Here is a 14,795-nt window from a genome sequence, read left to right on the forward strand (position 1 = left end):
GAGCAGAGGAAATTTCATGAAAGTTCGATGCAGCAAGAGCAGTCAGCAACAGGTTATGGAAAGAAGAGCAGAAGGGAATCAACCAAGAATCTGTTGCTTGGTCATCTCTCTTTTTTTAAGACAGAGCTCTGCAGTTGGGTCTGAAATTATGAGATAAAGAAAGCAAATCCATAGCAAATCCCAGCCCAGTACTCAGAACGGGTGAGAATTTTCTTTCTGGCACCTGAAAGGATGCCTAGAAAACCACTGAGGTATTTTGATACCCTCAAGCACAGCCTACTCAGCTCTTTGGTGCTTACCAAACATGACCATTAAAATGGTTGTGTGACCTCCAGAGAACAGATAAAGACAGACTCCAGTTCCACCACTGGTCTTCAGAAATACAATGCAGTACCACTTAAAGGACTTTGCTCTGCTTTAGCTCACACTCTTTTACATGGCTGTTTATGAAACGTTAGCTTTTCATGACTCACCTGCAAAACATGACTGCAAATGTCTCAGCCCTTGCCAAAGGAGTGAGCTCCTAGAAGGGTTGTGAAGCCTAGGGATGTCTGCAGCACTTCAAAACATTCTTATGAGAGCCATGCTGTGGCATATTTACTACTCCTGAGGAAATGTCAGACCAACCAAACAGGCATATGCCTGTACAACTGAACTGAACACATGCTTCACAATCAGCCAGCATGTTCCCAGTTTTCCAATTGCATCCCACTTACCCTAGGATTACAGATTTGCCTGCACCATTGTATTGGTTTTACGTGGCCTGGTTTTGGTAGCAAACGGCTAGAGGGGTGGCTTCTGTGAGAAGCTGCTGGAAGCTTCTTCCATGCCCAGTAGAGCCAATCCCTGGTGGCTCCAAAGATGGACATGCCACTGGCCAAGGCTGGGCCAATTAGAAATGGTAACACCTCTGTGATAATATGCTTAAGAAGAATTGAAAACAAAAAGTGGTTGCAGAGCTGTAATTGCAACCAGAGAAAAGCAGAGAGAGAAGATGTGAGAAGAACAACTCTGCAGACACCAAGGTCAGTGAAGAAGGAGGGGCAGGAGCTGCTCCAGGCACTGGAGTCCAGATTCCTCTGCAGCCTATGGTGCAGCCCATGGTGAAGCAGCTGTGCTCCTGAGATCCACCTGCACCCCATGGAGGTGCCCGTGCTGGAGCAGGTGGATGCCTGGAGGAGGCTGTGATCCCCTGTGGGAGACCTGTGGAGAGAGGGGCCCTGCCCCCAGGCTGGAGCAGCATGTCCTTGGAGGACTGCACCCCATGGAAGAGTGACCCACGCCGCAGCAGTTTGAGGGGAACTGGTGCCCATGAGATGGAGCCACATCAGAGAAGCTCATGAAGAGCTGTCTCCCATGGGAGGGAACCCAGATGCAGCAGGAGAACAACTCCTCTCCCTGAGCAGTGGGAGCAGCCTTGGGTGATGAACTGACCATAACCCCCATTCCCTGTGTCCTTGCACTACTGGGGTGGGAGGTAGAGCTGAAAAGAGGGAGGGGTGTGGGGAAGGTGTTTTGAAGAGTTTATTTTACTTCTCATTATCCTGCTCTGAGTTTCTTAATAATAAATTTAATTAATATCTCTAAGTTGAGCCTGTTTTGCCCATGATGCTATTTGATGAACAACCACTTCCTGCTGTGGTGTGTCTCCTCTTCCTTAATCTCAACCCAGGAACCGTTCATTAAATTTTCTTTCCTCTGTTCAGCTGCAGAGAGGAGTGAGTAAGCAGCTCTGGTGAGTGCCTGGCATCTACCCTGGGTCAGCCCATTACAACCATGCATGACATTTGTGAATTCTGGATGAATTTATCTTGGTCCTGGAGAAAATAACCATATGTAAAAAAAGTGAAATATGTTTGAGGAAACCCAGACATATGGTAGCTTAATCCAGATCAAACTGAGACTACCCTCTACTCTGGTGCCACACTGTTTTGTGAAAGACTCACAGCAGCAGAGTCGGTGCCAATAGTGTAAAAACTCAAAACTTCATCAATGCTTTATTCTACCATTTCTCATCTTTGCTATCCTTAGTGTTTTTGATATCCCTGGCAGTGCCAGGAGCAGACTAGGAAATTATTTTCTTTACATCCTGGGAAAGGCCTGAAAGAAGATTGATGGGCACCTTATCGCCTACAAATACCAGTTGTTGGGTGTGGCTCCACACACTGCTAGGAGGTGACCTCTGCAGCACACAGCTCTGGACTGCTTGTGGTCTGGCACCTTCAGCCCCATACACAAGCTGATTTATCTTATTCTGAGCAGAAAATTAATGTGCGGGAGGATGGGATTTATGAAAACACAAGCAAACAAACAAGCAAAAGACCAATTGCACAACAACAACCAATTGCAAAACCAATCCAAAAACCAGAACAAGGCACTTGAGCAGAATCAGATCATAAAAAGTATCTGATGTGGGTTAAAAAGGGCACAAATGCTAGGGGTCACAACACATGTGGGAGGAGGGGAATTGGAGTGTTTTGGCAGCAATGAGACCTCTCACTCTGCCCACCCAGGGAACCACAGCTGGGCAGCGTGACTGTGTCACCCAAGGAAAGAAGTAGCTACAAAGCAGAACTCTCCTCATTCCCCTGTGAATAGACATGCATGTCTCCAGCTATGACGGCACCAGAAGAATTGAGAGCCAGGACTTCCATGCATCCCACTGCTGACTGCCAGGAAGGTGACTCATTTTCTACTTCCCAGGTGCCCAGAGCAGGACTATCAGGTACCAGGCCCCCACCCGCCAAACGAACCCCAAGGGCCCAGCATCGTGACTCCTTCGGAGCCAAGAGTGTCTGCTGCCACCCATCCCAATTCAACAATGTGATGTCGATGTCACATGACAATTTCTGTTGGTGACTTTATACAAGGGGAAAGGCTGAACAACCCCACCATTCACCAACCTGGATGTTCTCCATGTATTTTCTTTCCCTAATCTGAAAATACAAGCAAGAAAAGAGGTAGACTGGCTTTGTGCGGAAGTACCAAGTCATGGCATAAATTGTCTATATTTCCAGGAGTGAAACTACATGAAACAAGTGTGCACACAAGAGGATGCTGTATATTGTGTGCTCACACTCCACTCCACTGGCCTGCACTGGGATTTCTGTTCAGCTTGTGCTTCGATCACCAGAGACATGAACACTAAACAAAAGACCTCAGCTCTGGGCACTGCTCTTGAGCACCTGCTAGAGAGTTAGAGGAGAATTTGGGGCAGAGCTGTATGGACCAGTGATCAGAGGTGTGAGATCTGCTAAGAAATCCTAAAAACTTTGGGGTGGAGATGAAGGAGGGAAGCCATGACAGTAGGCTTCAAACACAGAGCAAGTTGGTACAAGGAGGATACAAATAATTTGCTTTCAAAGTCTAGGGGAGACAAGAGAGTCAAAAGACATGTGTTTTAACTACATCAAAGAAGTTTCCAATTAGGGAGCAGCAAAACTTTCATCAGTCATAGGAGTGGGAGAGAGAATGGCATTAATCTCTCTTGGCATTTCCCAGGCAGATTCAATAAAAGCCTAGCAATGATTACAGAGGTACAGCTACTCCTGATTTGGACAGAAAACAGACTCACAGAGATTGGCGAGAAATCAGATAATAATTTTAATTTCATGTGCAATAAGTCTGCTATGTCCGGAGTGTGGCAGAGCTATACACCCACTCATCCTGGCTGCACTAACCCACTCAGAAGTGCACCCGCTACCTCCATTTTAAACAATTTTCAGTTAAGCAATAACCAGTACTTAATGCCAAAATTTCAATTTCTAACATCCAGGGACAAAGCAGCTGAATCAGATAAAGCTACTTCAGAACAACCTGCTTCATTATGGTACCAAGAGCTAAGCTGCAATTAAAGCTGTTTAGCAATGGCCATGATTCCAACCATTAACTGGCCAGAGTAGCTCCTTCCAAATACATCACTCTTCAGGGTTACTGTTAAGAGCGGTATAATGGTAGATGAAAGGCAAAAGTTTTATTTCAGTTTGTTTGTTTGATGCAGAGTTTGAGCTGAAACCTTTTCCACAGCATTGTAAAAACAAGCGGACCCTATTTTCTTTAGGTTAATCTCAGCAACTCTGTCAGACGGCAAAAAAGACTTGTAGAGGAACAAGACCACCCCATCCAGATACAGATCTGAAGATACTGGTGAGCAAAAGGGGTGGCACTTTCAGAAGCAGAGATCACATGACATCACCATAAAAGAAGGAAATCGATACATAAAAGCATTCAAAGTGGTACAAAATGCCACCTGGAGAACTCACAGGAGCTGACAAGTCCAGTAGGGACAAGAAATTTCTCCTCTTGGCAAGGCCATGTGAAGCTTCTTCAGGAAGGTGTCTGAGGTCTTTGGCACCAGAAAATTTTTCAAGCTAACCAGGCTGGAAATCACCTTCCTGTTTGCAGAGAGTTGTTCTCGGTGCCCAGAGTTGCCCACGGCCCATCCCAACACCCATCTCCCAAGGGACCTGGCTCCAGACATGAACTGCACCCTTTGCATACCTCCTGCACAGCAGGGTCCTGGCCGCACCCAGCATTCATCCCCCCAACACGCATCCATCCCAGCAGAAGTCCTTGACCGCTTATGTTCCCCATGCCAACATCTGTCACTGTTTCACTGATTCAAGGCAGTGAAGGCAGAAGGCTCACGGCTGACTCCAGTGACACAAACAGGCATTCTACTCCATCACTTGTAAGATATTCAAAGCCTTTTTTATGAGTTTCGTACAAACTAAGCCTGTGCGAACACAAGATCACTGCCTGTAGAGCATCACATTAGATGAGTCTTGTGAGTCTCTCACAAGATGGTATTACAGTCTTAGCCTGGAAGCAGGACACAAAAAGGCTGTGTGGACTGCAAATGCAGCACTCAAGCCAATTTAGACAAGCAGTATTTTTATTCCAAATAACGCTTTGTAAATTCTAACAGAAAGCTCTCCAGCTCTGTCTGCCTTCAGGTAAGCAACAGAGGGACAGACTGCCTGTCTCTGCCCTTGATCTCTGGATCATAGGGGCCATTCACTGAAGAGCTGAATTTGATGACCTTTGTGGGTGCCTTGCAATTCAAAATATTCTGTGAAATCTGTCAAACACTGTTGCAGCAATCAAAGAACAGACAGAGCTCTTCAAGAGACCAGAATGTGGCACAGCATCTCCTGAAGAGACAAACCCTTCCCCATCCAAACCCACAATCACACACTCACACTCCTCAGAACACCTGGGCTCAGAGCCTTCCAGTTCATGGTGCACAATGGTTCCATTGCAAAGATCCATCATGTGCATGGTAAATGCCCCATGCCGAGCAATTGTTTTCTGTTCTCTTGTGCTGCACACCTCTGAGCAGAGTAGAAACACATGCCAATGAATTAATAATGGGTATGTTTGCTTCACGCTCCCCCAGCTTCGTGCAAGAAGTCTCCCTTCTCCTCGAGACCTGTTCTCCACATGGCCTGTGCAGTATTCCTGCAGGAAAGCTGCCCTGACATCAGGAGATGCAGGCTGAAATCCAGCCAAACCTCTGGAGACCTAGTCCCAGTACAATTCCAAGGAAAGCATGTAACATGACAGTCTACCAAAAAAAAGTTTAAGTACTGTTTTCTACTGTTCATAGGCAGGTTTCCAAATGCTGCCTATACCTCTTACTTGCCACTCTGAAAAGCACTTAAGATGTTCAAGTGATCTAGCCTGAAAAGTTGGACTCTCTTTCTCCTGTGTCCTTATTCCCAGGAAATCAAGAGAATTTGATCAAATCAAATGACCTTTTCAGAAGTCTCAATCCCTTGAAAGTTAGAAGTAATTTGAAAAGCAGAGAGAGCAACAGAGAAAAAATACACTGTCCTCATTCCTTCTCTTGTATGCAGGGTCAAAAGAGATAAAAAGGGGAGAAAAGAAGGATTGCAAATGCTAGAAGGGGGGTTTTGAAAGTCACAATAAACACTTCAGTCTCAAACACCATCAAAACTTCATTTCCTTTTTACCCTGTTGTTTGGAATGCTAAACTAGTATTGCATTGGTAATGCCTCTTCCCTTTCAGCCTAATAATTTTTAAGTGATGTTTCTATGGCTGAAAAACCCATAGGGGCAGCCTTGCAAGTTTTGAGAGAACTGTTTGCAGTCACCCAAGGAGAAGCCACAAGAGATTCAAACTTCTACCCTCATGCAAAAAAAGCAGATGGAAAGTGGCACAAGGATATACAGCTAGAAAACTCCTGAGAAGACATACATCCTCTTCTCAGTTCTGTACCAGTCCATGAAATAAAATCTTTACCTGCACACAGCTCCAAGTAATAAAATCAAACAGAAATAAGAATCATTGTCATTCCCAGAATCTGCCTAGATCTTTTATTTTCTCTGGTGCCTTCTCTCCTTCTTTCTTGAAATCATCCATCCTTTTAATCCATCTGTTCCTTCTATTCTGCTAAAATATCTCTCCTCCCCTCCACTTTTCTTCCACACCACATATTCTCTCAAAATTCATTCCTCCCCATCCAAAAATGAACAAGGTAACTTGATGCCTAAAGGTAAGAAGAGTCACTCTGGGAGACACAAAAAGCCCTTTCAGCTACCTTGTCTCCACCACTGACAATGAGACAATGCTTGCATCCAGATGACAAGAAAAAGATGTACATGAAGTCGGCTTCAGTACTGTCTCACACTGAACATCAAGCTATGTATTGGAAATAGGGGATAAATTCCCATTCCCAGTACCCCAGGACTTGTAGAAAGGAAACAGTTAAACACATAGTTTTAAATAGGGCAATTAATATATCATGAAGTACTGCTGGTTTTCTGCCTGAGAGCCAGCTACATGCACTGTAAATTTCATTACATGGCTCCATATAGAGCAAACTGTACAAGAGAGCTCCATAAATATTACTTCCCCTCTCCTCACTCTGCTGTCCCCACAACACATTTATGTTGAAGCAGGAAGGCATGTGCTACCTACTCCCAAACCAGGCTTCTCCATTCTTCACACAGGCACAGGGTCCTGTTTTCAGTGTCTCTCTGCTTTAAGCAGACTATTGCCCCCTCTCCTGATCAGAGAGGTGTGATTCTTGCTGCATCTTGTTTCCTGATGCATTTTGGCAGAGGAACATCTGCTAAGCAGGCTGCTCTAAAACTTTCTGCTTTTACTAGCCAGCATCAGGGCACAGGGCACAGCTCTGATCAGGGAAGCAGTACAGTGCAGTACATACCTCCTGCCAAGGTTAATGAGTCTGAAGGCATCCCCCACCTGCATGGGACACACTAGCAAGACTCACATACAAGCACCTTCACTGGGATACGGCAGCTTTTAGCAGCTAACTAATCAACTGAGACAACTAAGTCCAGGTCCACACAGCTGGACTGGGACAGTTTTGGGAAACACAAATACATCACATAATTGTATTTAATCTGAATTATGCTATTAATACTTCTTTCATAGGGCAAAGATCTCTCTCCCTGGGACCTGGTACTGCAACCCTGCCCCTGTGGTTAAGCAAGAGAATTCAAAGAGACAGGCACTGAAAAAACAGTGCAGAGGTACTTCTTGCTTCCAGACAGCTTTAATATCTTCAGCCTCACACAGCTCCAAATGCATTCCTCACCCTTTCTTCGTGACTTACGCAAAGAAAGGGCTGCTGGCTGCAACCCTGATAGGAGCACAGTAATCACAAAGCAAGCATGCAATGAGAAAGGTGTCTGTTTGTTATGCTAGTCTTCAGGTGTCACTTTTTAGTAAAAGCAATCAGTGCAATTTCCCATCCCATGTGTCCTCATTTGTCACCAGCTATCATGGATATGAAAAGGGCTTAATTAGAAACAGAAGAGTGGGAAACACATTGTTCTTGCTAAATCAAGTATTTTAGTAAGGTGTAGTTTTCTTCCAGTAGCATGCACTCATGCCAAAAAGGTTTTGGAAGACAGGACAGACCTGTGCAAACACAGACCAGGCTCAGGCATAAGCAGTCAGCCCATTGGAGAACAGTGCAGTCATCATTTGTTCATCCCCACACCAGTATTAGTCCCAGGCGATTTAACCAGACCTCATCCTGATCCCATTCTCCTCTTTTCCATTTCATCTGAAGCAGCAGCAAGGGACAGCTTTATCACACGTACAAGTTAACTTTCTGGCTAAAAGAAAGACCGTCCTCAGTGACATACCAGTATGGCTGCAGGTGTCTCCAGCTGCACCTTGCAAACTCCCAAAAGGGAGACTCCCTCACTCTCCTGGTGCCCTGCACCACCTTCCTTAGGTTGGCCTACCCTCACAGACCTCTGCCCACGCTCTCCATGCATGACCTGGAGAACCAGCAGAGCAGGGAGTACTTTCAGAAGCACCTGGCTCTTGCTTCCAGAGAGGACTCGCTAGCAGTAAGAGGGAAGCCAGTGGGGTTGGGCTTGTGACTCTCTTAATCACAGAGTTACTAATTACATGGGTGTACTCCAAAACACCAAGTCCTATACACCACTAGGCAGGTGGGGAGGCACTGCCTGGTTCAGCCTGCAAAGAAACTAGAGGAGACCCATCAAAATACCAAGGGAATTACTGCACTGCCAGGCTGGTAGAAGAGTGGGTGGAGGCTTTGACAAGACATCCTTTTGCTTCATTGGTCTAAGACAACCCTCATCTCAACCTACTAGCAGCTCTTGCTTCCCTGTGAGGAAGGTCTTTACCATAAAGGCAAATGCTCCTCTCTCCTGTCCTCTCCTGCTCGGTGACAACTTGTTTATAACAAGATCTTCCCATGAGAATGTACATCAACAAATCAAGGCCAAGCCCTCAATACAGTCATCCAAACTTTGTGTTGAAAGGGTCATGCTGTCCCTTCTCATTTTAAGCATTCCTTTTCTTGGGTTGTGAAAGCTTTTGGGTTAAGGCTGTGTGAAATACACTGCTGTCCCTATGGAGAAAATATTGCTAAGAACTGGTCTTGGAGACAAGCATTTAACAAATTATCTGATCCAACAACTGGATAAGGCTGCTCACTGGTGCACTAGGAAGAAGCAGGTGTCACAATAGATCTCCAGCTTCTCAGCTCCTTTCTTAAAGGAAATGTGAAACTTTTATTTTGCCCTGAGAAGGCAGAAAGTATAAAGACTAACTGTAACTCTGTTGTGTCTCTCGAAGTAGTTCCAAGCACAAATTAGGGAGTTTGTTGCAAAGGAGCACTAGAAAAAGCAGCAGGGACACTGAAAAGACTGAGACACTGAATGCCTATTTCACCTCAGTCTTTACTGCTAAGATCAGCCTTCAGGCACCCTGGAGCCCTGAGAGATCCAGAAAATCCAATGCAAGGAAGACTGACTCTTGTTGGAGGGAGATCAGGTCAGGGAATATTTAAACAGACTGGATATGGACAAGGGCCTGATGGAATGGACCCACAGGAGCTGAGGAAGCTGGCCCTTGCTCCTGCAAGGTCATTCCTGGTTTTCTTTGAAAGCTCTTGGCAATGGGGTATCATCCCTGAGGACTAGAAGAACATAGGTGTCACCCTTACCTTCAAAAGGGCAAGACAGGTTCTGGGGAACCACAGGCTGTTCAGCCTGAGCTTGACCAGAGAGTTAAATGTAAAAAGGAACTCTTAGACTCTGAGGGTGGTCACACATTCTGCCTGTCTGAGATATGGGTTGCTGAGAGAGGCTGTGGAGTCTTAGAGACAATCAAAACCCAACTAAACAATGTCCTGAACCTGCTCTGAGATGGCAGCTGGACTAGGTGAAGTCCAGAGGTACCTCCACCATCAACCATGCTGTGACTCTGTGAAATCTGCACTGATCTCTTGGGTGAGGACCCTGAAAGGTACAGGAAAGTAGATCAGAACTTTCTGTGTGCATTCAGTGTGAAAAAAGATGTAAGATATCCCTGTTACACAACACTGCCTGCAAGGGACTTGTCATATGGGCCATGCTAAGGGGAAAGAAAACAAGCAGCAACTCAAACAGATGACGTAAAGCAACAAAAATAGCTGGACCACGGTGCAAACTCTCTCAATCAAAACCAACTAGATGAGAAACAGGAAGGTGAGAAGGTTTTCTGGGGAGGCTGGGAAAAGGAAAATAACATCAAAGTAGTAAAAGTGGAACTTAGTAGATTCACAGATAAAATGAGAAAGATGGAGAGTCAGCCCAGCTTTTGTAAACCCTTGCCAGGCTTCACAAGCCAAACTGCATTAAGAAAACCCAAAATCACCATGACATGGTATATTCAGATTCCAGTACTATGATAGTTCCTCACCACAGTATGATGTTAGCAAGAAGGTCCTCAAATGGGAAGCATAAATTCGTGGAGCAAAAGCAGATAATCACAGGTCTTGTGAGTCCATCTTGTTTCCTGTCCTTCTCATTCATTTTTCTACATCCTCCCCTAAGGACTTTTCCCCAAAATTCTCAAGTAATGGAGACACCATCAGCACCCCACTAAACTTAACCCAGCAGACAGATGCCCTTACAATTATGCAGCTTTTCTCCACTGTCAAGATCTCCTTTTGTGCAATCACTGTCCCTTGCTTCTTATTCTATTTAGCCTGATCCTAGGCAAAAGATTCTAACCCTTCTTACTGCAGCAAGCTTTCCTCTACAGCTGACACACAGCCTCCCAGTCTTCCCCAGTTTTTACCTCATTCTCCTTCTGTCAGACATGTTTTCTGAATAGCTGATGAATTTGTCGTCCTTGCTTCCACTCTTTGGCTCATCTCCATTTTACCAGAGCAGCTGCACCTAAAACTGGCAGAATACATCTATTCCACTAACATGAATGGACAGAACCATCCAAGGCTCCCTTTTAAATTTACCAGATATTCTCCAGTTCATATTTATAATTTTCTTTCTACAGCATGTCACTGGGTCATGTTGGAATTAAATGCAGCCTTTGGATGCTTTTCTGCAGAACTGCACTGGGTCTGATGGTTCCGCATTATTTGGAGACCTGAACCTCTCTCTGCAGAATCGTTTCCTAATTTTCCCATGGCATTCAGCTCATCAAGGCAGTTTCAAACCAGAACCCTGTCATTCTGCAAACTTCCTGCTTCTCCTGGTTTCCTGTTTATTGTTAATTCCTTTGTCCTAATTGCTAATAAAAATACAAAAAGCATCAGATGTCAGGAAGAGCTCTGCAAAATTCTTCTCAATAAATCCTCCCATTCTGATATCAAACTGTGATGCAAGCTCTCCTCTATAATTCTCTCACCAAATTTACATATACCTGACTACAGATAGATGTATGTAGCACATATTCCCTTAATTGTGTGGGATAACATTTTTCTGAAGTCAAGATAAATGATCCCACATCCACTGGGCTTACCACCCTTTGGAAGATGAAATCAGAGTGTTGACATGATTGGTTTTGCCATGCTCACGCTGCCTTTTTCATCTCATTATTTCTCTCATGTGTTCCACTTTTTCTTATTCTTCTGATGTCCTCCTTTTAGAGAGGCTCAAGCTTCCCTGCATCTAGAGTTCAGGAACCTCCTCCATCCTCTGTAAAGTACTTAAAGAAAACGTGTTAATTGCTCTGAGTTAATTTCAGACACCTCCTCATGTGTGCTGCAGCTCCACTGACTGGGGTTCTCATGCATTTTCCATAAGCACTGTCCAACAACACCTGCCCACTGTAGTCTGAAGTACTGCTCATCCCTTCTTGCTGTTACAGGGGAATTTAGCCAGGCTTGGGGAGGGCTCTGCATTTGTCTCTAGAAGAATCCAGTGTGGTTGAAAACTGTGATCTCTACCAGACTGGACTGCGCAGCTGAGCTGATCAAAGGGCATCCCTTAGGCAGCAACTCCCTGGCCAAGCAGCCAGTATCCCAAGAACTCACTGGGATCCCCAGACTAGGCTGAATACATGACAATAAAGTGCTTGCTGTTCACAGCCTACCAGGGGTCCAGTTCCTCAGGACCTCCAAGCTTCTGTTCTCCTGGGGCTCTGGGAGCAGGTTTTTCCAACACACAAGACTAAGGGCCAGCAAGCATCTGTATCATTAGCGGATCACTCACAGAAAGCCTTATCTGCAGCAGGAGAAGACCTCCTGTCTCACCTGTGCCTGGAGCAACAGCCAGGAACCCAGATTCAGAATCAGTGAGCCAGAGAACACCTCCTGTCACAGCCTGCCTTCTAGGGCTACACAAAGTCTTGCTGCTTCTACTGGGAAGTCGGGCCTGCAGCACTGTTCAGCCTGGCAGCTCTCTGCAAGAAGGCAGCCTCACACTTCTGCCTACACTGGGTTTTACTTTGCACATCAACAAATGTCCCTGTGCAGACACGGCTCTCTAAAGGGAAGATAGGGATGAAAGCATCTTCTCCTTTAACCCTGTAAGAAGTACCTCTTTTGGATTAGTTTCTGCCTGTCAAGGAGGACCAGCAATACTGGTGTGATTGTAGTAATATAATTACAGGCTTTAGCTTCTGCTGAAAATTTATTCCCACATAAACAGGCCCAGTGGTAGTAACAGGATAAGCAAAGGTGTCTGTCCTTTGCAGCACATGAAAAGCAACAGCTCTAGAAATCCAGAGAGCAACTATAGCTCACACTTTACAGCTCAGCAGATAACACTATCATTGCCATTTTTGTTTCTTCTTCCTGTAGCTCCTTAATTTCAAAATAGGAATCGTCTTTTCCTGCCCAGGAAAGGGATGGGGAATTGCTCCCTGAGAACATTCTTCAGAATATTTATGCATTATCTTTACAAGTAATCAGTCATACACCTCCTAAGTCCAACATATCTGACTGTTGTCCTTTGACAGTCACTTCCCTGCACCCAGCAGCACAACCAGAGCATGGCCATAAGCATACAGAAGCTGTGCCATACGCTGGCAATCCACTTGCCTAGGTGTGTCCATTTGCCACACCCATGTTACAGACTAGTTTGCTGGCTCATACCCTCATCCAGGCAACAGTTTTAATTTAATTTAATGCTCTCAGGTTTACATTTTTGAGTTTGCTTTTTTTTTTTTACAAAAATCCACCCACACATGTTTCCATCTTCAATGCCAGAATACAAATACACCTTAAAAAGGCAACCCTGAAGGCAAACAGAGGAATTTCAAACAGAGGAATTGTTATCTACAATTTGTAAGAAACACACATGAGAAACAGTTTCCTGGTTTATCACAGTATGTGTTGAGTTGCTGCCTCAAGACAAAATCAGAGCCCTCAGAATTTCATCACCAGACACCAGCCTTCTGGCTCAGATGCCAAATAAGAACAGACCATTTCATTTCTGGACTTGCTTTCCACAAAACACCAAACACCAAATGGTTTGTGAACCTCTCAGCTTAAGCTGGGTTCCCCTCAAAGCCATGGACACTCTCCTAGGCATATCTGCAATACAGTAGGTGACACACCCTACACAGACCTTGCCATCCAAATTCCACTTCTGTGCTATAACATTATCAAGGAGAAATTGCCAGTAATAAATTCCTTTGGAACCAAAGTCAACCAGACTATATGATTATAAAGCAATGCAGAGCATGTGTCATCTCAAACAACGCTACAAGCTCAGGGGCTACAAGTTTATTGTTACAAGAGAAATAAACAACACCGATATGATGGCTTTCACCTCTTAGTTCATGACTTGGTTGCACCCAATGCAGGGCAGGTGGAGTCAGCATTGAGGCCATGTATCTTTCACAGCTGGGGTCTAAAAAGCAAAATCCTTGGAAAGCAAAGTTGCCTTGGAGATGAGGTTTATCAGTTCAGAGTCCCCAGACGGAGAACCTAACCATCAGACCATGGTTCTTGACCAGGTCAATTGACAGCCAGTTGCTAACAGTCAGCAAAGAGAGCTACAGGAAAACACGTGTTCTCAGGCCGGCTTCTGTGCATTCATTCACCAAAACAGCATTCCAGGCAGTCCAGTTACAAGCACACACACTGCAGTTTTGCCCCCATGTGCTGCAGTTTCACCTCCTCACACAAAAACAGGGCCCGTGTATCACAGCACTGCATGCAGAACCCTGTGTGAGGCCTTCCACTGCAGCCAGTGTGCAGAAACACAGGACCAGAGTCCCATAGCCCTGCATCTGTATACAGCAGTGGGAATCTAAGGGTTAAGGCTGCTGAATATGCATTAATGGAGAATCCCAAGTGGGAGGCTCTTCTGCAGACACTTGAGCCGGGATAGGGAAGCAGTTTAAGCTGGTGCCACAAGAAAACTGACTTACTGATGAAGTCTTGCAAACAGGGCCAGCCTAGCAAGTAGTTTTACATGAATAATGCATTCAAAAAAAAAAAAAACAAACCTGCAAATAGTTTTTGTAAACAAGAAAGGAGGTGGAGAACCATTAGCTAAGTGATCTCACATTCCTCGATTTGCTTTATCAATCTCAGTATTCAAAAAAAAAAAAAAAGCTTAAGAGCAGTCCAGGCTCTCTAGTGAATCAACAAAACCACACAAAGGACTGTACCACTCCTCACAGCCTCCAGGCTGTACATTAGCTTTTAGCAACGGTATCTTCCACATGAATAATGCAGCACGTCTTCCAGAGCATCTGTACTCCAATCAATCCACAGTAGCAAATAAAAACCTTTCAGCACGCCTTTCTGTCAGGCAGCAGGACCTTTTTACAGCTGCTCAGAGGCATATCCTTGGAAAAACAACCCTATCTGCGTCCAAAGCTGGAAGCTTTTAAATTGGCCAGCTGGGAACCAGCCTTTTATATCAGCCATCCTGCGATGGGCCTCGATTTTATCAACTGCCTTTCATTGTCTTTTGTTCCATAAGGATCCACACCCACCATTCTCGAGGCTCACATTAAGGGAGCTCAGACTAAGGTTTCAGTCGGCTTTCAGAAATAGACACATGTCTCTTCCCAAAAG

The 14,795-nt window shown here is 45.0% G+C and overlaps 1 protein-coding gene across 4 annotated transcripts in view; it reads right to left on the reverse strand.

Moving 5' to 3' along the window:
* The window catches only part of CORO2A (coronin 2A), a 57,896-nt gene that overhangs the window by 26,518 nt on the left and 16,583 nt on the right, over positions 1 to 14,795 (reverse strand). The window contains exon 1 of one of the 4 annotated variants that reach the window (XM_038124125.1): positions 10,598 to 10,621. The exons of the other annotated variants lie outside the window; for them this stretch is intronic. The gene's annotated coding sequence lies outside the window, so the exon portion shown is untranslated. Of the gene's footprint in view, positions 1 to 10,597; positions 10,622 to 14,795 lie in introns of those variants that run through there. 4 annotated transcript variants of the gene reach the window in all.

This window comes from Motacilla alba, chromosome Z, assembly GCF_015832195.1.
Source record: "Motacilla alba alba isolate MOTALB_02 chromosome Z, Motacilla_alba_V1.0_pri, whole genome shotgun sequence".
Classification (NCBI taxonomy): Eukaryota; Metazoa; Chordata; class Aves; order Passeriformes; family Motacillidae; genus Motacilla; species Motacilla alba.